Raw genomic sequence first — 22,788 nt, 5'->3', positions numbered from 1 at the left:
TCCCACATTCTCTTCTTTCTTTCTTTCCTTTTTCTCTGTGGCAAAGAGCAGCGTGTCCCAGAGGCTACAGTTGATGTCTCTGCTTGGCACTTGATGTACGAATACAGAGAGAGAGAGAGAGAGTCCTGGAATTATACCCTTAAAGAGACAGAGCTCTGCGGGGGAAATCGGAAGCCCAACCAAAACAATGTCTTAACTCTGGTGGGTGTGCAAAGCAAGGGACTGGACTTTTTCTGCTCTGGTGCAAAATGCAGAAAGTCTTGGGTGGGGGCACTTCCAGTGCCTCATGTCAAATAAATCAACACTTTTATCTGGTAAAGTTGCTCCCTATCGCTTTAACTCTGTGCCAGGAACAGCTATGCCGGCTAAATTTTTGCATGTGAGGCTGCCGTTAAAGTCACAGGATTTTTTTTTTTTAAAAAAATGACTCAAATTCAAATGTGCTACAGGATTAATAATATGGCTTGTGTATTTAGCTGCATAAGCACTATACATTTAAAGAACATTTAATGAGCATGGATTTCCCCTGAGAATTGTGCTTTACTCTTCACAGAGCTACAATTCCCAGTACCCTTAACAAACTACAATTATTTGGGGGAAGTCCTCTGCTTTAAATATACCTTAAAAGTATGGTGTTTATGTAGTCTAAACATGTAAGTTTATAATGATTCTCTTTTTTTTAATCTCACCTTTATGGACCCCAGCTGTATTGACAGTACATATTGTTATGAAACATAATCACAATTTAAAAAATTCTCTAGTCTTTCAGATATGTCAGTTTTAGGAACTATATATGAAGCATTTTAATTGCTTTATAAAGGTTTTGTCAGAAGGGTACGGGAGTTCAAGATCGTAAAAGAGAGGTGTTTCTTTTATCCTGGAGCAATGCAAAGTTGGAACAGCTCTTTCTCCTTCCACAGATGTTTGAAAATTGGTTCTTGATCTCTGTGTGTTAAAGTTTTAAAAAAGCAGTTCAAATTACCGTATTTTTCGCCCTATAGGACGCACCGTCCCATAAGGCGCACCTAGTTTTTTTGGGGGAAAATAAAGGAAAAAAATTATTTCCCCCCCAGGCGCGGGGTTGGGGAAGCCCGAGCTTCCCCCGACCCCAGCCCCCAAACAGGCAGCTCTCTGCAAGCCGTGGGAGCCCAGTGCTGGCTCCCGCTGCTAGCGGAGAGGTCCGCGAAGCCTGGGCGCGCTGAGCTCAGCGCGCGCAGGCTTCGGCATGCAGGCACGTCTCCGCCAGCAGCGGGAGCGTTCCCGCTGCTAGCGGAGAGGTCCGCGAAGCCTGGGCGCGCTGAGCTCAGCGCGCGCAGGCTTCGGCATGCAGGCACGTCTCCGCCAGCAGCGGGAGCGTTCCCGCTGCTAGCGGAGAGGTCCGCGAAGCCTGGGCGCGCTGAGCTCAGCGCGCGCAGGCTTCCGCATGCAGGCACCTCTCCGCCAGCAGCGGGAGCGTTCCCGCTGCTAGCGGAGAGGTCCGCGAAGCCTGGGCGCGCTGAGCTCAGCGCGCGCAGGCTTCCGCATGCAGGCACCTCTCCGCCAGCAGCGGGAGCGTTCCCGCTGCTAGCGGAGAGGTCCGCGAAGCCTGGGCGCGCTGAGCTCAGCGCGCGCAGGCTTCGGCATGCAGGCACGTCTCCGCCAGCAGCGGGAGCGTTCCCGCTGCTAGCGGAGAGGTCCGCGAAGCCTGGGCGCGCTGAGCTCAGCGCGCGCAGGCTTCCGCATGCAGGCACCTCTCCGCCAGCAGCGGGAGCGTTCCCGCTGCTAGCGGAGAGGTCCGCGAAGCCTGGGCGCGCTGAGCTCAGCGCGCGCAGGCTTCGGCATGCAGGCACGTCTCCGCCAGCAGCGGGAGCGTTCCCGCTGCTAGCGGAGAGGTCCGCGAAGCCTGGGCGCGCTGAGCTCAGCGCGCGCAGGCTTCGGCATGCAGGCACCTCTCCGCCAGCAGCGGGAGCGTTCCCGCTGCTAGCGGAGAGGTCCGCGAAGCCTGGGCGCGCTGAGCTCAGCGCGCGCAGGCTTCGGCATGCAGGCACGTCTCCGCCAGCAGCGGGAGCGTTCCCGCTGCTAGCGGAGAAGTCCGCAAAGCCTGGGCGCGCTGAGCTCAGCGCGCGCAGGCTTCCGCATGCAGGCACCTCTCCGCCAGCAGCGGGAGCGTTCCCGCTGCTAGCGGAGAGGTCCGCGAAGCCTGGGCGCGCTGAGCTCAGCGCGCGCAGGCTTCCGCATGCAGGCACCTCTCCGCCAGCAGCGGGAGCGTTCCCGCTGCTAGCGGAGAGGTCCGCGAAGCCTGGGCGCGCTGAGCTCAGCGCGCGCAGGCTTCCGCATGCAGGCACCTCTCCGCCAGCAGCGGGAGCGTTCCCGCTGCTAGCGGAGAGGTCCGCGAAGCCTGGGCGCGCTGAGCTCAGCGCACGCAGGCTTCCGCATGCAGGCACCTCTCCGCCAGCAGCGGGAGCGCTCCTGCTGTTTGCGGAGAGGTCCGCGAAGCCTGCATTCGCCCCATAGGACGCACCCAGATTTCCCCTTCATTTTTGGAGGGGAAAAAGTGCGTCCTATAGGGCGAAAAATACGGTAAGTCACTGCTCAGTCCACATTCTCCCTAATCTCACTAATACAGTGGTGCCTCACAAGACGAAATTAATTCGTTCTGCGAGTTTTTTCGTTCTACGAGTTTTTTCATCTTGCGAAGCACCACTGCGTATTGGCGGTTTCCCGTAGGAATGCATTGGCGGTTTTTAAAAAAAGGTGCAAGACGTTTCATCTTGCGAAGCAAGCCCATAGGGAAATCCATCTTGCGAAGCAACTCAGAAAACAAAAAACTCTTTCGTTTTGCGAGTTTTTCGTCTTCCGAGGCATTCGTCTTGCGAGGTACCACTGTACAACTTAGGCAGGAAATGTAGTGTTATGACACACGTTCATAAAGGTGTACACATAATAGGCATATAATTGTCAGTTCTCAACACTCTCTCTGTGTCACCCTCTTTAAAACGAAAGTATCCATCATACACTAGCTGAAGCTGTGACAGACTGATATGAAGCAAACAGAAGTCAACTCAGTTCATAGCGGCTCCTTTTTAATTTTTAATTAAAAAATTAGTTTTATGGCAAGTGTTGGCTGAAATCCTGGGCAGAATTGCAAGAGGGCATAATTTGCCCCTTATCCCAAACACTAGCTCCACTAGGAGATAATGGAGGGAAAATGGCACCCGCAATGTTACACTTGGTGACAACGTGACATTTTGAGTGAGTAAAAGCTGGCAATATCTCTAAAATGGTATTGCTTGCAAGGATATGTTACTGGGGAATGTACCTGTCACCGTTGTGGTTCCTCTTCTCTGGAAGGAGTTCCCTGTAATAAGCAGGCCTTCACTTCATGAATACCTCATAATGACAAATATTTCACAAGTATATCTAATGATATGGGGCATGAATGTCTTGAGAAAGGTGTGGGGAACTGAATCCAGCTGGTGGGTCAGATCGTTTCTTCCCGCACTCCCCACTTGCCTGATATCACAATGACGTCGGTCATAGGAGCCAGCTCCTAGGGTTTGTGGGGGCTTCGGTCCCCACAATAAAATATTTGAGGAGGCCGGACCCCCCCCCCCCCAAAGTTGATGGACATTCCCATTAAAATAGTGTGATCATGTGATAGATTATGTGAGGCGGAGCTTGCCTGGGCCCCCACAATATTTTCTTCAAGTTGGCACCCCTGATATTGGGTGACCCGTTTTTGTCAAGATGTCCTGAAATCAAATGGTGTGACCAAAGGCACAGCCCAGTGCTTTGAAAGCCCTGTTGGTCAGCTGGTCATTGGGGCTTGCAAAGCACCACGAAGAGGCTTTGCACTTGAATCAGCAGGAGCTGCCAATCAGCTGACTGGCGGTACTTACAAGAATTCATTTCAGCCCACCCACACCTCAGTCAGGTGTAGGAAAGGTGGGTTGGCTTGGCTGAAACTGCCTTGCGGGCAAAATGAGGATTTCTGGCAAGCCTAACGAGGATCCTGACCATTGCCTTCATTAAAAAGGAGAAAGCGTCACACTGACAAAATATGGATATATTATTCCTTGTGGCGACATGTTCTATTCAGATCACAGCAGAACTTCTGAAATAGGCTTGAAGGTCAGTGCTCATGTCTAGCTCAAGTGTGTTGTCTCATAGTTCACAGGTCTTGTCTTTCTGACAATACATTTGCAGCTATTTTAAGGCATGAGAGTGACTCACAAGAAATCCAGGGAACAAAGAGTGAATTAAGGCAACCATTATGTGACAGGTATTGTTAACATCCCTTATCCCCAGATTCTGGCAGTTTTGAACTCTGCAGGTCTTAGCTTGGACTTAGTAGTAATGGTAGTGGTCACCCACCATGTTAAATTATCCAAAACGCACTGTACTGACCAATAAAATTTAACAAAACCTATAGATTGCAAAAATCAATATTCCTAGCAAGGCCATGTTTCAATAAAATCTATAGATAGCTCTATAGATCTTCTAGAGTGCATTTTGGGTGCAATTGTTTTATGTCTGTTTTCTATGCAAAATTGTTGTTATATGGCCATGTCTTTGCATTTTGAAAAATTAAAATGAATAAATAGATTGCTTCTAGAATATATAGAGAAAGATGCCTTTATGTACCACTTAAAGAAACACGAGATAGCTTTGCTGTTGTTGTTGTTTAGTCGTTTAGTCGTGTCCGACTCTTCGTGACCCCATGGACCAGAGCACGCCAGGCCCTCCTGTCTTCCACTGCCTCCCGCAGTTTAGTCAAACTCATGCTGGTAGCTTCGAGAACACTATCCAAACATCTTGTCCTCTGTCGTCCCCTTCTCCTTGTGCTCTCCATCTTTCCCAACATCAGGGTCTTTTCCAGGGAGTCTTCTCTTCTCATGAGGTGGCCAAAGTATTGGAGCCTCAGCTTCACGATCTGTCCTTCTAGTGAGCACTCAGGGCTGATTTCCTTAAGAATCGATGGGTTTGATTTTCTTGCAGTCCATGAGATAGCTTACTATTTACTAAATGAAAGCTACTTTTCAATGCTACAAGAAAATCCAATCTTTAATATTTGCTTCATCTTCTATTATAATACAGCAGGGGTAGCCAACATGGAGTCCTTCAGAGGATGTTGGACTACAACTCCTATCATCGCTGACCATTGGCCATGCTTGATGGATGGGACTTGGAGTCCAAGAACTTGAGGGACTTCATGTTGCTTACCCTTGTGAGATAATTAGAATTAAAACAGTATAGAAAACAAGCACAGACTCATCATTTAAAACACCAACATTTATACCATTACTCTACTAACTAAATTCAGTGTTGTTTTTTCTTTTAAAAAAATGCTTAGGGGTACTCTCATTTTGACTCAAGAAAATCATCATTTTATAGTTCAAATCGGGGAAAATAAATACAGCAAATGGACAAAAGTACAAAGAGCATGCGTTACAGTGGGAAAGAAAATGAAGCCACCATCGGAGGTGGTAACATCGAAAGTGGCCAATCACCGTGCTAGATTCCAACTCCTACTTCACACATTAAACGCTCGCTTCCATCTGAGACTCAGGAAACACCGTGACAGGAAATAAGGCCGCCATCGGGGGTAGCAACGGAACTGAAGATTCACCATGCTATTTAACGGAACAGACGATTCACTGTGCTAGAGAAGAAACTAAAAAAAAATAATTTTTTTAGTTTCTTCTCCCATTAGATTCACAAAATGCTTTGGGGTATGTGTATCCCTGTGTTCCCCCCCCCCCAAAAAAGCACTGACTAAATTAGCAGAAGTCCCTGAATGTTCGGACAAAATAACCTTTAGAACATTTCCACCATTAAATTACAGCATGGGTGGAGAATCTGTGGCCCTCCAGATGTCATTGGGCTCCAACTTCCATCAGCTTCAACCTGGGCAGCCAATGGCCAGGCATGATGGAACATGTACATGGGCTGTCATCCCTGGATTACATCAGAACCCCTGGATTACATTCTCACCCCAATTGCAGCTGCTTCAAGAGTCGGCTGTGGCTCCACAACGTTATCACAAGCACAAAGGTGCATCAACAAAACACCCCACTACTGCCATACTTTATAGGTGACCAGATGCAGAGCTTCATAGAAGATTTGGGGCAGATTTAGCTTGTCACGCAGGGACATGAAAACAGCCATCGACTGATATTCCTTCTTCTTTCAACTATCTGGAGAACAAGAATCTTGAACCCCTTAGCATCTGTTTGCCCAATGCACCTTGCAAAAACTGAACATCAGTCATTTTCTTTCATGTTTCAGAAGATGCACACCAACGGGGAACGCACGACTTTGAAATCACTTTTGTCAAGTGTCCCCAACCCATTTATAATCTACCGCCCAGTACTGAATCACAACATGTACTGGAAAGATAAGCACCACTTGTGACCTGCAAAAATGAGAAATATTGCTGGAATTTAATCAGAGCTCCTTTCCTATGCCTCTCTGTGCTTCAAGGACACAGAATGTACTTAGAAAGTAGTCTTAGCCTGTCTCTTGGATTTTTGAAGTGGCACAGCAAAAACTTGCCTCAGTATCAGGTTCAGCAAAAGGAGAAGCAGTTCAACCTTCTAATTCACAGGTTGTGTCCGAGGACAGACATATCATGCTAGAATCTTGAAATAATTGCTTCACTGTTTTGCTCAAACGGCATGTGAACTTCAAAAGTAGGCCTGCAGGAAGATGAAAGAATTTTTAGATCCATCAATCATACAAATGCATCAATTAATCCATTCATTCGATCTGAAGCACAGGGCAAATTTTCTTTCATAATAATAATAATAATAATAATAATAATAATAATAATAATATCTTTATTGTCATTGCCCCCTTCGGGGACAACGAAATTACTTGATGCTCCATAAAAACACTAATTAAACAATACAGTATAATACAGCAAGGGAGATTAGATGACTTTCAAAGTCCGGGCTTCCCATTCAGGGCCGAGATCGCTCTGGAGAAGAAGCTGTTCTTAAGACGGCTCGTTCTTGTCTTCATCATCCTGTATCTCCGTCCCGACGGCAAGAGCTCAAAGAGACAGTGACCAGGATGCGATGGATCTTTTACTATGTCCAGTGCCTTCCTATGGCACCTTGTGGCATAAATCTGCTCTAAGGTGGAGAGTGGGCAGCCAACAATGCTCTCTGCTGTCTTAACAACCCTGCACAACCCCATCCTGTCCTGGGTAGTACAGCTTCCGTACCACACACATAAGCCATAAGTGAGCACGCTCTCAATGGCACAGTGATAGAAGGCAAGCAGCAGTTTCTGCGGAAGATGGTTTTTCCTTAGTATTCTCAAAAAATACAGTCTCTGCTGCGCCTTGCTAGATGATGCAGGAATCAGAGGAGGCCTCCCTCTGGTATGTATAGAGGTATAACCTCACTTTAACCACGGCACCGAAATCCAGGCTTTGGAGAAAGTCTTATGATTGCACCTGCCTTCTGCAGTTTTGAGAAGCATTCTTATTAAAAATGATGGCTGATATCCAACATTAGTGATATTCAGGGTAGATCGATTGAGTTCTACCCAACATTGCCATTGTGCAAATGGAGTAGGCTCCCCTTCCTCTCCTCTCCCAGGTACCCTACTGTGCACCCTCAAAATCCATTTTAGAGGTTTGGCGAGGCCCTCTGAGGACCACAGCCAATTTGGGGGGAGTGCAGCGAGACATCCCATTATGCAAGCAGAATACCACTCACACAGTGTTGGGTACTCCTGACTGAAAACAGTGGACTTCAGTAACTAAATCCATTGATTTCAATGGGACTAATATCTGAGTATGTCTCCTGGACATTGGATATCACCCAATACAGTGGTACCTTGGTTCTCAAACACCTCGGTACTCAAACAACTTCAAACCCAAACACTGCAAACCCAGCTCTGGTTTGCGAACTTTTTTTGAAAGCCGAACGTGCTCCAGTTTGAGTGTTATGCTTCCAATTTGAGTGCCGCACTTCCATTTTCAGTGAGGTCTGTCTGTTTTTGCTATTTATTTTGCATTTTTGCTTTTGCAGCTCTTTTTTGTTTTGTTTTGTTTTTGTGACTGTGTGGAACCCAGTTCAGCTACTGATTGCTTGATTGTGTGACTGCAGTACACTGTTTATTGCTTTCATTTTATGGATCAGTAGTCTCGTTACATAGCAAAATTCATGTTAAATTACTGGTTTAGGGGTTGTTTTTAAAAGTCTGGAACGGATTAATCCATTTTGCATTACTTTCTATGGAAAGAACAGCTTGATTTTAGAATGCTTTGGTTTTGGAACGAACTTCCAGAAGAGATTAAGTTTGAGAACCAAGGTACCACTGAAAATAATATGCTGATGGATTAAACAGGGATTTTATTTTATTAGAATATGGTTCCTGCACTGCTATTGTCCTAGGAAGAAGAAGAAGAAGAGTTTGGATTTGATATCCCGCCTTTCACTCCCTTTAAGGAGTCTCAAAGCGGCTAACATTCTCCTTTCCCTTCCTCCCCCACAACAAACACTCTGTGAGGTGAGTGAGGCTGAGAGACTTCAAAGAAGTGTGACTGGCCCAAGGTCACCCAGCAGCTGCATGTGGAGGAGAGGGGAATCGAACCCGGTTCACCAGATTACGAGACTACCGCTCTTAACCACTACACCACACTGGCATCCCAGGGGCCTTAGGAGGGAGTGGACCCTCCACTTTGAGGGTGGAGAAAGAGGCATGAGACACCTGACCTCATAGGTCCTTCTCTTGCTGCTGAAAAAACCTTCACGGCTATAAGGGTCATGACAGGAGTAGATTGGGGGGTCAAAACAATGGGAGAGAAATTGTACCAGGGGAGGAACAGCCAGTAATGTGGGAGTGAAATCCTTTCTCTCTCTATCCATTATGTCCTGCGGCCACATTTATCGTAGGACTTTGGACAATTCATATCCTCCAGCACCAGGGCTTTCCTTAGTCATTAGGAATGGGGAAGAAATTTGATTCGGTTCCCGTTTAAAGGTGAACCCAGCCAATTCCTGGAAGAGAAAGCAAATTAAAAGTAGCCATCCTTCGAAATCTGCACCTCCCTGAATTTTGCAATGCATGCAAAAGTCTGAAAATGAATTTAAAAGAATCGGTGAAAAAAGAATTTTGCAGTTCAGTTATCCAACCATGTAACGTGTACAAAAATTCATATCCTGGTGTGCATAGATTAGTGAAAGTAATGTGCAGAAATATTAGGAGGAAATGCTTGCAAAACTGTGTTCATTGGGCAAAACTGCATACTGGGAGAAACCTGCACTAAGTTGCTAGATAATTTTCACGAGAATTTCTTTTTTAATTGCCAACTGATGTGGAAATGGAGAAAAAAGGGAGAAACTGAGAGAACACAAAATCAACAAATTTGTCCATCTCAGTCCACTAGTAGGATTGGTCCTGGGGGAAGGGAATCTAATTGTTTAACAAAGTCAACAGTGCAGCCCCATTAAAAAGAAATAAATAGAAATATTTATTTGAGGTTAGCTATGGGGATGGGGATGGGACGCGGGTGGCGCTGTGGGTAAAAGCCTCAGCGCCTAGGACTTGCCGATCGAAAGGTCGGCGGTTCAAATCCGCGTGGCAGGGTGCGCTCCCGTCGCTTGGTCCCAGCGCCTGCCAACCTAGCAGTTCGAAAGCACCCCCGGGTGCAAGTAGATAAATAGGGACTGCTTACTAGCGGGAAGGTAAACGGCGTTCCGTGTGCTGCGCTGGCTCGCCAGATGCAGATTGTCACGCTGGCCACGTGACCCGGAAGTGTCTGCGGACAGCGCTGGCTCCCGGCCTATAGAGTGAGATGAGCACACAACCCTAGAGTCTGTCAAGACTGGCCTGTACAGGCAGGGGTACCTTTACCTTTACCTTATGGGGATGGGCAACCTGGGAGGAAATAGGAGAGAGGGTGAGATCTAGGTCTAGGTGGATAGGAAGGATTGGGTAATGGAGCAAGCAAGAGTAACAGCCCCTACTAATTCATACTGGTGATGGTTGAGAGAGAAAATGATCCTTTGCTCATGTATCAGTTTCTTTTCTCATATAATGAAGTGGGGGTCAACGAAAGAGGGCCCAGGTGAGTCAGTTGCTTTTGCTAATTCTTTTAAAATAAGCAAACCATTTCCGCTTATGTGACCAATGTGTTATGCTATGATCTATGAAACTTAAGAACATAAAAGTGCCCTGTTGGATAGGACTGAAAGTCTATTTAGTCCAGCATTCTGCTCCCAACATGTTTACAAGCTTCTCTCACTGGAATGCATCTTATGCGTCTTTTGCACAGCCACGATAAAAAAAATTAATCCAGGAAAACAGCACGTTGCTAGCAGGAGGTGTAAACTGTCTAAGGCTGTAGGGACCACTATTTGATCAGCATTTAGCAGCACAAAACGTCAACGCTAAAAAGTTTTCACACTAAAAATGCACTCATTGGAGCAATACAGTTTATGAATTATTGCGTGAAAAGTAAAAACTATTATTCTAAACGACTGGTTATTTCAATTTCACTTAAATTTATCTGGACTCGCTGGATCATCATAATGTCAGCACGAAGGCCCTCAATCTGTAACTCTCCTTTTAGATCATAGAATTGCAGAGTTTGGAAGGGACCCTGAGGATCAACTTGTTGAACCCCTTGCATCAAGAAGAGGGCAATCCAAAATTGGAGTCTATAACCTGAAGCGTATGTAACCTGAGGTACCACTGTACAGTGGTGCCTCGCAAGACGAAAAGAATCCATTCCGCGAGTCTCTTCGCCTAGCGGTTTTTTCGTCTTGTGAAGCAACCCTATTAGCGGTTTAGCGGATTAGCGCTATTAGTGGTTTAGCGGCTATTAGCGGCTATTAAAGGCTTAAGGGATTAGCGGATTAGCTGCTAAAAGGCTATTAGCAGCTTAGCGCCTTAGAAAAAGGGGGTGGGGAGCGAAAAAAAATCTCAAGAATCGCAAGACATTTTCGTCTTGCGAAGCAAGCCCATAGAGAAATTCGTCCTGCGAAGCGCATTGAAAAACGGAAAACCCTTTCGTATAGCGGGTTTTCCGTCTTGCGAGGCATTCGTCTTGCGGGCCACCACTGTAATTCTATTCCAAGTTGCTTGAACTCAGTGGGTCTTTTCTGAAGAAACATGCGTAGGATTGCACTGTTATTCCCTGAAAACAACACCACGGGCATCTGTCTACACCAAACATGAACAGTTATGACTATTGTGGAATAAATAGTCTGGGGGAAATGTAACTGTGAGGAGATTCCCCCCACCCCACCCCGGGACAAGCAGTACTCACTAGTGTAAGATCGAACATTGCTGTTTAATTTGTGGCATCAATGGTAATGGGCAGTGCAAGGGTTAAAGGCCCAGTGAACATTTCAAGGCACTTCAGCTTCACAGGGAGAGAGACAGACTTGCAGAAAGGAAGAGTCTGTACTGCGTGTTCTGGGCGCTTTTAGATTAATGTATGCCCAGCTGCATTTCCTTGAAACTGATTAATTTCCAATGTATACTGGAGTCCTTTCAGGGGACAACAGCTCTGTTTGAAATGCACTATACCCAGGACTGGAAAGTTCAGTGGAAGGGATTTTAAAATAATCTGTGGGTTTTATCCCATCCTGATGTGCATGGTGTATGCAAGCGTGTGCTTGCGCATGCATTTGCCTGTTTGTGTGTGTATACATAGGGAAACTGCATTTTAATGCATCTCAAGTCTATCCTGTGGCCCATAATTTGGACAAGATGCCAGACTGCAGCAGGAGGAGTGAAGGCCTCATACCGACTTGCGTTTGTGCTAATAACACCATTGTTGTTGTTTGTTTAGTCGTTTAGTCGTGTCCGACTCTTCGTGACCCCGTGGACCAGAGCATGCCAGGCACTCCTGTCTTCCACTGCCTCCCACAGTTTGGTCAAACTCATGCTGGTAGCTTCGAGAACACTGTCCAACCATCTCCTCCACTGTCGCCCCCTTCTCCTTGAGCCCTCCATCTTTCCCAACATCAGGGTCTCTTCCAGGGAGTCTTCTCTTCTCATGAGGTGGCCAAAGTATTGGAGCCTCAGCTTCAGGATCTGTCCTTCCAGTGAGCGCTCAGGGCTGATTTCCTTCAGAATGGATAGGTTTGATCTTCTTGCAGTCCATGGGACTCTCAAGAGTCTCCTCCAGCACCATAATTCAAAAGCATCAAATCTTCGGCGATCAGCCTTCTGTATGGTCCAGCTCTCACTTCCATACATCACTACTGGGAAAACCATAGCTTTAACTATACAGACCTTTGTTGGCAAGGTGATGTCTCTGCTTTTTAAGATGCTGAATAACACCATATCACTGGCAAATAGCAAAATGGATACTTTATGGGATAAAACTGAAACAGGAAATAATTCTGGTCCTTTCAGTTCCATTATTGCATCATTTGCATAAATGCTAAACAGCAGGGGTGCCAGTAACCACCCTTGTCACACCCCTTCTGTTTTTGGAATTGGAGCTGACCATTTGCCCCTACTTTCACTCTCATATACATTTCAGATTAGATTTGACTTTATTTATTTATTTAGAAGGCAAACCTTTTTAAAAAAAAAAATGCAGTAGGTGAGGAGAAAAGGTCAAGGGTTTATGGGAAATGATAGATAATGAATTCAAAAAGAAGTTTAAATTGGTGATTCCCCCCCCCCAAAAAAAAACCCCAAAGCCTTTTTTGCTAGAGATGATTGGGACAGAGGTTTCAAAGAAATTGACTAATCTTTTTATGCATGCAACAACTGCAGGCAGAATCTTAGATGTTCAGAAATGGAAAGAGGAGGAGACTCCAACCAAAGAAGGATGGCTTGTAAAATTAATGAATAACGCTGGAATGTCAAAATTGACTGTAAAACCAAGAGATCAAAATGGTGAACTGTTTATGGGAAATTGGAGGCCTTTTTAGACTATCTGTCAAAATATTTTAGCGAAACGAAATCTCGCGCAGGTTTTGAGATATGAGCAGCGGGGGGCGGGAATGTGATATAAAATGTTACAAGTGAAGTGCAGATCTAACTGTGAAGCTGTTGTAGTTTCAGGGACACACAGGAAACCATCTCTGCAGAAAACCTCACACTTTCTTGCTGCTGCCTACCATACCCAGCATAATGTGCTTATGCGGTAAATGCATCACAATGATCCATTGTGATCTTATCAGAACAAAGTTTGCAGTGGTGCAAACTGTTAGGAGGAGAAGGCTGGAAGCAAAAGGGTTAAAAAAGATCACACGCTGCCTTGTAAAGATAGCAGGAATTAGGGAACAGGCGACAGATGTTCCATGTGGAGGCACTTAGCTTTATGGTGCCACCTGGACCCATTTAATACCTTTAAAAGCAATCACTTGGTCATTTGCGAAAGCAGATATAGGGACTGAGTTGTTTGAAAACAGAGGCATCTTTGGCCAAGTCTGTCTACCACTTCCAGGATGTTCTGCTGCGACAAATGGCGGAAGAAAGTTTGCTGTTTGCTGTCTCAAAGGTATAAATCATTGCTAGGTGAATTGCTATGCCATAAACAATGTTCAAAATGCAAGGTGGCGGGAAACTAATTTCAAATGATACAGGCACATTTAATTGCCTATTTGATTTTGTTTATGATTCCTTTCCCATGAGACATCCCAAAGTGGTTAACAAATAAATGAAAACATCAATAAAAGTGTGTGAGAGAGAAGGAGGGAGGGAGGAGAGATGATGGATGGATGGATGGATGGATGGAGAGATGGAGAGATGCTATGGACAAAATTTCCCTGAGTCCTACCCAAGTCAGGTCTATTCAGAAGGACTTTGACATCAGATGAGGAAGACAGGCAAACTAATGCCAGTGTACTGGAAGAAGCAAATATCACCAGTGTAGAAGCAACGATTCTTCAACATCAACTCCGTTGGACTGGTCATGTTGTTCGGATGCCTGATTATCGTCTTCCAAAGCAACTACTCTATTCCCAACTTAAGAATGGAAAGCGACATACCAGTGGACAACAAAAGAGGTTTAAAGACTCTCTCAAGGCAAATCTTTTTTTTAAATGTAATATAAACACCGACAACTGGGAATCATTGGCCTGTGAGTGCTCCAATTGGAGAACAGCCTTCACCAAAGGCGTCACAGACTTTGAAGAAGCACAAACTCAGGACAAAGGGCAAAAAAAAGCTAAGAGGAAGGCATGTTTGGCAAATCCTCACCATGATCAACTCCCACCCACTGTAGAAGGATGTGCAAATTCAGAATGGCCTCCACAGTCACTTATGAACACCCTGTTAAGACCATATTCATGGAAGACAATCTTATTTGGCTATGAGTGACCATCAAGAAGAGGCATGAACTGCTATGGGTCTGGTTGGGTGGTCCACAGCCATCCATGGTTGTCATCAGGAAGGAACAGGAAAGAGAGGCAAGCAGGGTGGGGAAACCCTTCAGCAAAGTCAAGATCTCTGCTTGGTGGCTGCATCTTCCAGGAGGAGGAAGGCCCAACTTCCTGTGTGCCTGTTGCTCTTCTTCCTGCCTGATGCCTCCCCACACCTCAGCATCCTGCAGCTTGTGGGTGGGTGATGTCCACAAGCAGCTTTCTTTTCAAAGGGGGTGAGTCTGTGGGAGGGAGGCACCCACCATCTCAACCAGGGTGCCTCTGCCCTTCTCTTAGCTATGTATTTAATTAGGATTTCAGAACACTAATTCAATTCAATTTATTTATTAAATTTATATACCACCCGTCATCCGAAGATCACAGGGTGGTTTACAACAGAAAAGCTTAAAAAATGCACCCCATAGTAAGAAACCAAAACAATGACACACACACACACCAAAAATTAGTCCTGCCCCTGAACTTGCGTGGACCCAAGCGTGGGGTGGTGGTCCTAGTGTCAGCCAAGGGTGGGGCAACCCAAAGCTCTTTGTATCGGAGCCAAAGATGGGGTAGATTGGGAGGCTGCCACAGCCCTCTCACATCCCCCCTGCAGCCTTGATTCCAGGGGCCTGAATCAGGGCAACCCAACCTGGACTAACCTGAGGACGACCTACCTCACACTGGACCCAGTTCCAAAGAAGTTCAGGCTTATGTTTAATTAGGAGCTTTTCTGAAACCCTAATTAAACATATGGCCAGGTAGGGGAAGGAGATATTGTTCCCCTCTCCACCTCCATGAGAGCAAGGGGTGTTAATTCTATGGGTGGTCCTTTACAAGTAGCTTTGGACTTGATACAAAAATTACCCAATAGCTTGAAGGGCTTGTATAGACTTTCCAGGGGAGGAAATGAGATGTTTCTACTTGACTGGCTTAGATGAATGTAAAAGAGGTTTTTCACTTGAAATGGGGAATTTATAGGCCAGCATCTTGGGGGTTCATCTGCCAGCTGAGAAGCCCCAGGAGACGACTGTCCTTCTGAATGCCTCCTTCAGGGGCCTTCTGAGCAGCTGGAGAGACGGAAGAAGCTGAGTAGTAATGACTGAAGAGGCAACAGATGGTAAGTTAAATATTCCTCTGGGAGCTGGTCAGCTTGACAGTCATTCTATAAATAATGCGCTGAGTTTTTACTACTCTTCCTGTGAGCAGAGGTTGTTTCACAATTGCTTCCCACGCAGCCTTCGTCCTTCCTGGGTCTGTTTTCCAAGCCAAAAATATCTCCAGGAAAATTACACAGGAAGACTTCCCCAGCCTACTACAGTTTTCTTATATCCTAAGCCCAGGAAGATGTTCCATGTTTACTATTCAGCTGCTCAAAACACACAGCTCTCTCCGACTGTGTACATAAGTATACCTTTAAAACACATCCAAAGCACATTCTTTCCTTCAAAGAGTTCTGGGCAATTCCAGAGTTACGGTTTTCAGCAACCCTTAGCAAATTACAGTACCTACAGAAAACTCTGACAGTCTGCAAGAGACCAGAGGATCAGTGTTAATATACCCTCCAACTTTTCTCTGATGAAAACAGGGATGTCCTATTTATTATTATTATTATTATTATTATTATTATTATTATTATTATTATTATTATTACCCCGCCCATCTGACTAGGTTGCCCCAGCCACTCTGGGTGGCTTCCAACATATATAAAACCATAATAAAACATTACACATTTTTAAAAAACTTCCATATGCAGCGCTGCCTTCCGATGTTTTCTAAAGGTTGTATAGTTACGGATCTCCTTGGATCGGGGGTCACATAACTCCATACCCTCCAACGTTTCTCTGATGAAAATAAGGATATCCTAAGGAAAAGTGGGACATTTGGGGCTCAAACCAGAAACTGGGGTGGCTTCTGTAAATCCAGGACTTCCTGACAGTAAGAGCTGTTTGACAGTGGAATTTGCTGCCAAGGAGTGTGGTGGAGTCTCCTTCTTTGGAGGTCTTTAAGCAGAGGCTTGACAACCATATGTCAGGAGTGCTCTGATGGTGTTTCCTGCTTGGCAGGGGGTTGGACTCGATGGCCCTTGTGGTCTCTTCCAACTCTATGATTCTATGATTCTATTCTATGATTCTATGAGAAAGAGGCATCTGGTGAGATCAGAGAGGGGCCGCTTACGCTGGATCCTAAGCCCATTCAGCTCAGTCACATGTACTGGCAACCCAGCAGAAAGGGTGGTGTAATTCAAACACTATTCTAAAGGCTTGTTAGCTCAGCCAGCTTTAGCCTGCTCCTGAATGGAGTTTGGGTCTGGTTTCATTTCTGCCAGACTTGCAAAGTTTCGAAGTATTTTATTTCTGATGGAAAGATGGAATTATTGAATTATTAATTGATATGGAAAATAAGGGTCTCCAGGGTTATAACAAGACAACTGGGGGGAACGGTATTGAAAGACAAGAGTTTTATTTCTTGTCAATGGTACAGACAGTCTCTGCAGTCTCCCTCCACCCCTGCTCCCCAAAGATAGTTTGTTAATGAATCAAAAGCTGGATTTTGGAGGCGGGGGTTGCAGATATTCACATCACATTTCAGAGATAGTAAGGCCCCTTCCTTTCCCTGCAGCCATAACAAAAATAATCAGGAACAAATGTAATTAACTGAAAACACATGCCGCCATAGGTACAGAGAGAGATTTCCGGAAGTAAGGCAGAACTGTAACTGAACAGAAATTTTTGCTAAAAGCGTAACTATGGGACGAAACAAAATCCCCTGGCTCTTTACTATCTTATGAGCATGCCATAAAGATACACACACACATACCCTTAAGAACTTAACTTAAGTAACACCTCCTCAACCCACTTGGTTAGCTGGTTTACTGGTAATGCAATTAACCCTTAAGTCACACACCGAATGATCTCTGCTGTTGCACTTCCAACAACCAGGCCAATCAGCACACAGGCCCTGCTCATTTCTTATTATTTATTACATTTAAACCCCACCTTTTCAGGTGGCGCTGTAGGTTAAACCACAGAGCCTAGGACTGGCCAATCAGAAGGTCGGCGGTTCGAATCCCCACGACGGGGTGAGCTCCTGTTGCTCAGTCCCTGCTCCTGCCAACCTAGCAGTTCAAAAGCACGTCAAAGTGCAAGTAGAGAAATAGGTACCACTCCAGCAGGACGGTAAACGGCATTTCCGTGCGCTGCTCTGGTTCACCAGAAGCGGCTTAGTCATGCTGGCCACATGACCTGGAAGCTGTACGCCGGCTCCCTCGGCCAATAAAGCGAGATGAGTGCCGCAACCCCAGAGTCGGTAACGACTGGACCTAATGGTCAGGGGTCCCTTTACCTTTACCTTTACATTTTTTCTAAAGAGCTCCTGGCAGTGTATAAGGTTCACCCCCTCTCTTTTCGCATCTGGAAGCAGGCAACGTGTCCTAGGGAAAAGGCAGATTATCTTCCACTTTGCCATTCTTGTCATGCTATATTGGGGTGGGTGTACATCAGGGAACCTGGGGCCCTCCAGATGTTGTTGGATACCAAGTCCCATCAGCCCTAGCCTTGCAGTCCAACCATAAAGCGTGTTTTCCTTCAGGGAGAGCACATGTTGCGGTGGGGTCTGCCGAGCCACCCCTCTGTTACCAGGCAGGGTCTCTAGAGATGGCCTGGGGCAGTGATTGGTTCACTGGGTTGCTGGGGTAAAAGTTATGTTACAATTTTGGTGGGAGGAGTAAAAGATTTAAATACTCTGCACGCAGCCTTGTACTTTCTCTTTTGCTGCGTGCAACGGATCACCCGCCCACCCGCCCTAGAGTAAGGGGTTGTTGCATTGACCTTGCTATGCCTGTCATGGGGTCGTCTGCCTTTGAGCAGGGGCCTGGTAGGGATTTTTCCACCTGGCAAATTGGCTGGCTGGGTGGTTTTTGCCTACTGCGTAGCAAATCGTCACAACTTGTAAGGTTGTGGTTAGGCATTGGTTATAAATCTGGTGGAGGAGGGGTTAGGATAGGCTGTGCCTGCCCCTCCATGGTTGCTGCGGAAAGGGAATTCCGTTGGAGGAATCCTGGGGCTTGCCATCTTTTCGTCCAATCCCTGGAATGGGACTAGGGCCGGCAAGCCTTCGGGGAGCAGGCGGGTGAGAGTTGAGGGTCTGTGACTCAGCTTCAATGCCTCCCCGACTTGCTTTTCCCCGCACTGTCTTTCGGTGGTGCCCGGAAGTCAGTTCTGTCCCCAGGCGGGGGGACAGATAGTCTTAACCAATGCCTAAACAACCACTCACGGATTGTATTTGAATAAAGTTGTGGCCAAAATCATGCCAAAAATCTTAAACAAAAATTACGTGTCTGTTGTGAGTTATTTGGGGGGTGGATTGGGGACCTCTACACACAACTAGGCTTCATCATCGATCCTGCAGGATTCCCATCTTCCTGAAATCTTCCAACTTCCCTGTTTAGGGAAGCTTTTAGCCCTGTTTAGGGAAGCTTTTAATGTTTGACGGACTATTGTATTTTAATATTTTGTTGGAAGCCGCCCAGAGTGGCTGGGGAAACCCAGCCAGATGGGCAGGGTATAAATAATAAATTATGATTATTGTATTATATAACCACCTATCAGGGAGGGGAGAAGAGGCAGGGGAAGTCACATTCCACTATTGGGCCTTGTCCTGTGTGTGCATACCCCACTTAGTGCTATGTTGAATTCCACCCTAAGTCTTCAAGGGCGGCCCCGCATAGATCGCGCTGCAGTACTCTAGTCGGTAGGTCACCAGCTCATGGAATTCAGTGGCCAAGTGACTTGTAAATATTATTTTACAATACTTCTTTTTCACTTATAAAGGTGGCAGGGCCCACCTGCACGGCCATCGTTGTGTTGCCGTTTGCTGCTGCTGTTACACGTGCGGAAAGAAACACAAGATCTCACACGACAAGGTGGATCATGCGTGCAGAGGACACATCAACACTGTCAAGTGGGCTGCAAAATGAAATGAAATATAAATATTCAAAAGTTGAACAAATGAGAGGGGTAGGACCGAAGATGCTCCTCGCCTGGGGTGCAAGGTAGTCATTCTCTATTATTATTATTTTTAAAAAAATTCTTGATTTTCCACATTTATAACAAATATAACATATAAAAGACACATACAAAATGAAACACATTGCAATGCAGTGGTACCTCGGGTTAAGTACTTAATTTGTTCCAGAGGTCTGTACTTAACCTGAAACTGTTCTTAACCTGAAGCACCACTTTAGCTAATGGGGCCTCCCGCTGCCGCTGTGCCGCAGGAGCACAATTTCTGTTCTCAACCTGAAGCAAAGTTCTTAACCCGACGTAATATTTCTGGGTTAGCGGAGTCTGTAACCTGAAGCGTATGTAACCCGAGGTACCACTGTACTAAATGAAAAAAAAGAAAGAAAAAGAAAAACACTTATTACTTCTAAAATCCAAATTAACTTTCATTGTTATCTGACTTCCTCCAATCCCCCCTAACTGAATTTCATTGCGACACCTTTGTAACAGTTCTCCAAGATCATCTTTCTAATAAAATTAACTCCTAGTCATTCTCTATTAATATTCCATTGCAGCAGATGCTAACTGCACTGTCACACTGAATCCAGCATGCCCTGGCTAGTTTGATTGGGGGGAATTGATAGGGTTATTGTTGTGAAGCTGGCACAAGTTTTTATATTCCACCAAGCACTTTGCAATGAGGGTGTATCAAAAATCACTCTACAACAGACATGTAAATTTTGTGGTGCCTTTTCTATATGATTTAAACCATTTACTGAAGAGTAGGGTTTAAAAAAAGTCTAAACTCCTAAACGTTCCATACCTGTTCTGACTGAATCCATGATTGCACTCAAACCTTTTCCCATTAATAACTTTTAGTGACTAAGCTCTGATTTAACAGAATGGGTGGGGGGGATTCTTGTTCCTTTCCTGAAGGAGTGGCTGCTGTTAACGCTGACAGCTGGTTTAGTCAAGAGGCCCTCTGCATGTTTGAAGGATAATAATCGAGTGGTTCGTGTAGCTAGTCATATTGATGAGTAAGATTTCCTATGGACACTAAGGGGGGAAAGAAAAAACACACACTCCATACGCAGAACTGGCAGTGGGAAAGGAAGAAACGAATGGGCACTTCCAAGGGATAATTGTATTTCTGCTTTGAAGCATATGGCAAGATCGGGCTGAGGTAACTTAGACAGCACTGAAGGCCATGTCAAGAATATATCATGACTCAGACGATGGCAGAGAACTGGAATATTTACCAATCCTTCCCAGAAAGAACTCCCACATTATGCTACCAGTCTCTTCCATCAGAATCCTCTTCAAAATTCCCCATTTTTGTGATGCCTTTGGCCGAACTCCTTGGTCTACACCCTCAAACATACTCAATGAAGGTCCATAAAGCCTAAATCCATGCTATATTTTAAAGCTTTGTAATACAGTGGTACCTCAGGTTACATACGCTTCAGGTTACATACGCTTCAGGTTACAGACTCCGCTAACCCAGAAATAGTGCTTCCGGTTAAGAACTTGGCTTCAGGATGAGAACAAAAATCGTGCTCCAGCGGCGCGGTGGTGGCAGGAGGCCCCATTAGCTAAAGTGGTGCTTCAGGTTAAGAACAGTTTCAGGTTAAGAACCGACCTCCAGAACGAATTAAGTACTTAACCCAAGGTACCACTGTACTACTTTAAACAGTCTTCCCCTAAAGAATCTTGGGCACTGTAACTTGTTGAGGGTTCTAAGAGTTAATAACTGTCCCCCCCCTACAGATCTACAATACCCAGAGTTCCCTGGGAAGAGGGTTGTTGTTGTTTAGTCGTTTAGTCGTGTCCGACTCTTCGTGACCCCATGGACCAGAGCACGCCAGGCACTCCTGTCTTCCACTGCCTCCTGCAGTTTGGTCAGACTCATGTTTGTGGCTTCAAAGACACTATCCAACCATCTTGTCCTCTGTTGTCCCCTTCTCCTTGTGCCCTCCATCTTTCCCAGCATCAGGGTATTTTCCAGGGAGTCTTCTCTTCTCATGAGGTGGCCAAAGTATTGGAGCCTCAGCTTGACGATCTGTCCTTCCAGTGAGCACTCAGGGCTGATTTCCTTAAGAATGGATAGGTTTGATCTTCTTGCAGTCCATGGGAGTTGATCTTCTTGCAGTCCCTCTCAAGAGTCTCCTCCAGCACCATAATTCAAAAAACATAATTCAAAAAACATTTCCTCTGGGAAGAGGGATTGACTGTTAAACCACTACTGTAGCTCAATGAGAGGAATAAAGATCTCCCAAGAACCCTCAGCACCCTAAACAAACTACAGTTCCCAGGGTTGGGTGGGAATGTGCTTCAAATGTATGGGGTATACACAGTCCATATTCCAACCCAATATACCAAAAAGCTGCAAACTGGGATCTGGACATCAGATTTCTATGAAATAGAATAATATGTACTGGTTATGGGAAGCTGATATCATAAATATGAACAAATTAAAACTGACATAACCATACTGTTGTTATTGCGGGGTGGGTGGGAATCAAATCAACCTGAATACAATAGGTAACACATACAAAGAACACACAGAATCATAGATCAATTCAAAATAGTCAATAAATTAATTTTATTTGTTTGTTCTTATTATACATGAACAAAGGAAGAAAATAAGCTTAAAGCAGAATAATAATAATAATAATAATAATAATAATAATAATAATAATTTATTATTTGTACCCCGCCCATCTGGCTGGGTTTCCCCAGCCACTCTGGGCGGCTTCCAACAAAGATGAAAAATACACTAAAATGTCACATATTAAAAACTTCCCTGAACAGGGCTGCCTTCAGATGTCTGCTGAATGTCAGGTAGTTGTTTATCGCTTTGACATCTGATGGGAGGGCGTTCCACAGGGCGGGCGCCACTACCGAGAAGGCCCTCTGCCTGGTTCCCTGTAACTTGGCCTCTCGCAGTGAGGGAACCGCCAGAAGGCCCTCGGCGCTGGACCTCAGTGTCCGGGCAGAACGATGGGGGTGGAGACGCTCCTTCAGATATACTGGACCGAGGCCGTTTAGGGCTTTAAAGGTCAGCACCAACACTTTGAATTGTGCTCGGAAACGTACTGGGAGCCAATGTAGGTCTTTCACCAACTGAGGCTTGCTCCCCTGGTCATCCCCAAGCCATTGAAAGAGAAGATTGCAAGGCATAACCTTCAGAGGGACCCATAAATTACCCTCCAAGTTTGGAACACTAAGACAAAAGTCTCACAATCATAGAAATAGAATGGTCCAAGCCACCTCAAGAAGCTGAACTTCTCAAGGTCCTCTGGTGTACAACTCTAGATACAATTCACCATCATACAAGCAGTTTCCCATCTGCATTTAGATACTCCCAAGCAGATTGTAATACAAACATTTGAAATCATTTGACTGGCTATCAATCTCCCTACATACACCGAGCAAGATCTTATTAACTGACAGATGTGTTCTAC

General features: G+C 45.5%; 1 long non-coding RNA gene across 1 annotated transcript; it reads left to right on the top strand.

The window, feature by feature from the left end:
• The first annotated feature begins 13,122 nt into the window (after nucleotides 1–13,122).
• On the top strand, nucleotides 13,123–19,331 carry LOC310676579. Its single transcript, XR_014510628.1, has 3 exons — nucleotides 13,123–13,462; nucleotides 15,377–15,441; nucleotides 19,154–19,331. It is a non-coding gene; the product is annotated as an uncharacterized lncRNA (long non-coding RNA).
• Nucleotides 19,332–22,788: the final 3,457 nt, after the last annotated feature.

The sequence above is a fragment of the Podarcis tiliguerta genome (genome assembly GCF_965153285.1).
Source record: "Podarcis tiliguerta genome assembly, chromosome: 4".
NCBI lineage: Eukaryota > Metazoa > Chordata > Lepidosauria > Squamata > Lacertidae > Podarcis > Podarcis tiliguerta.
Note: the sequence above shows the minus strand (reverse complement) of the source record. Positions and strands in the feature narration are given on the sequence as shown.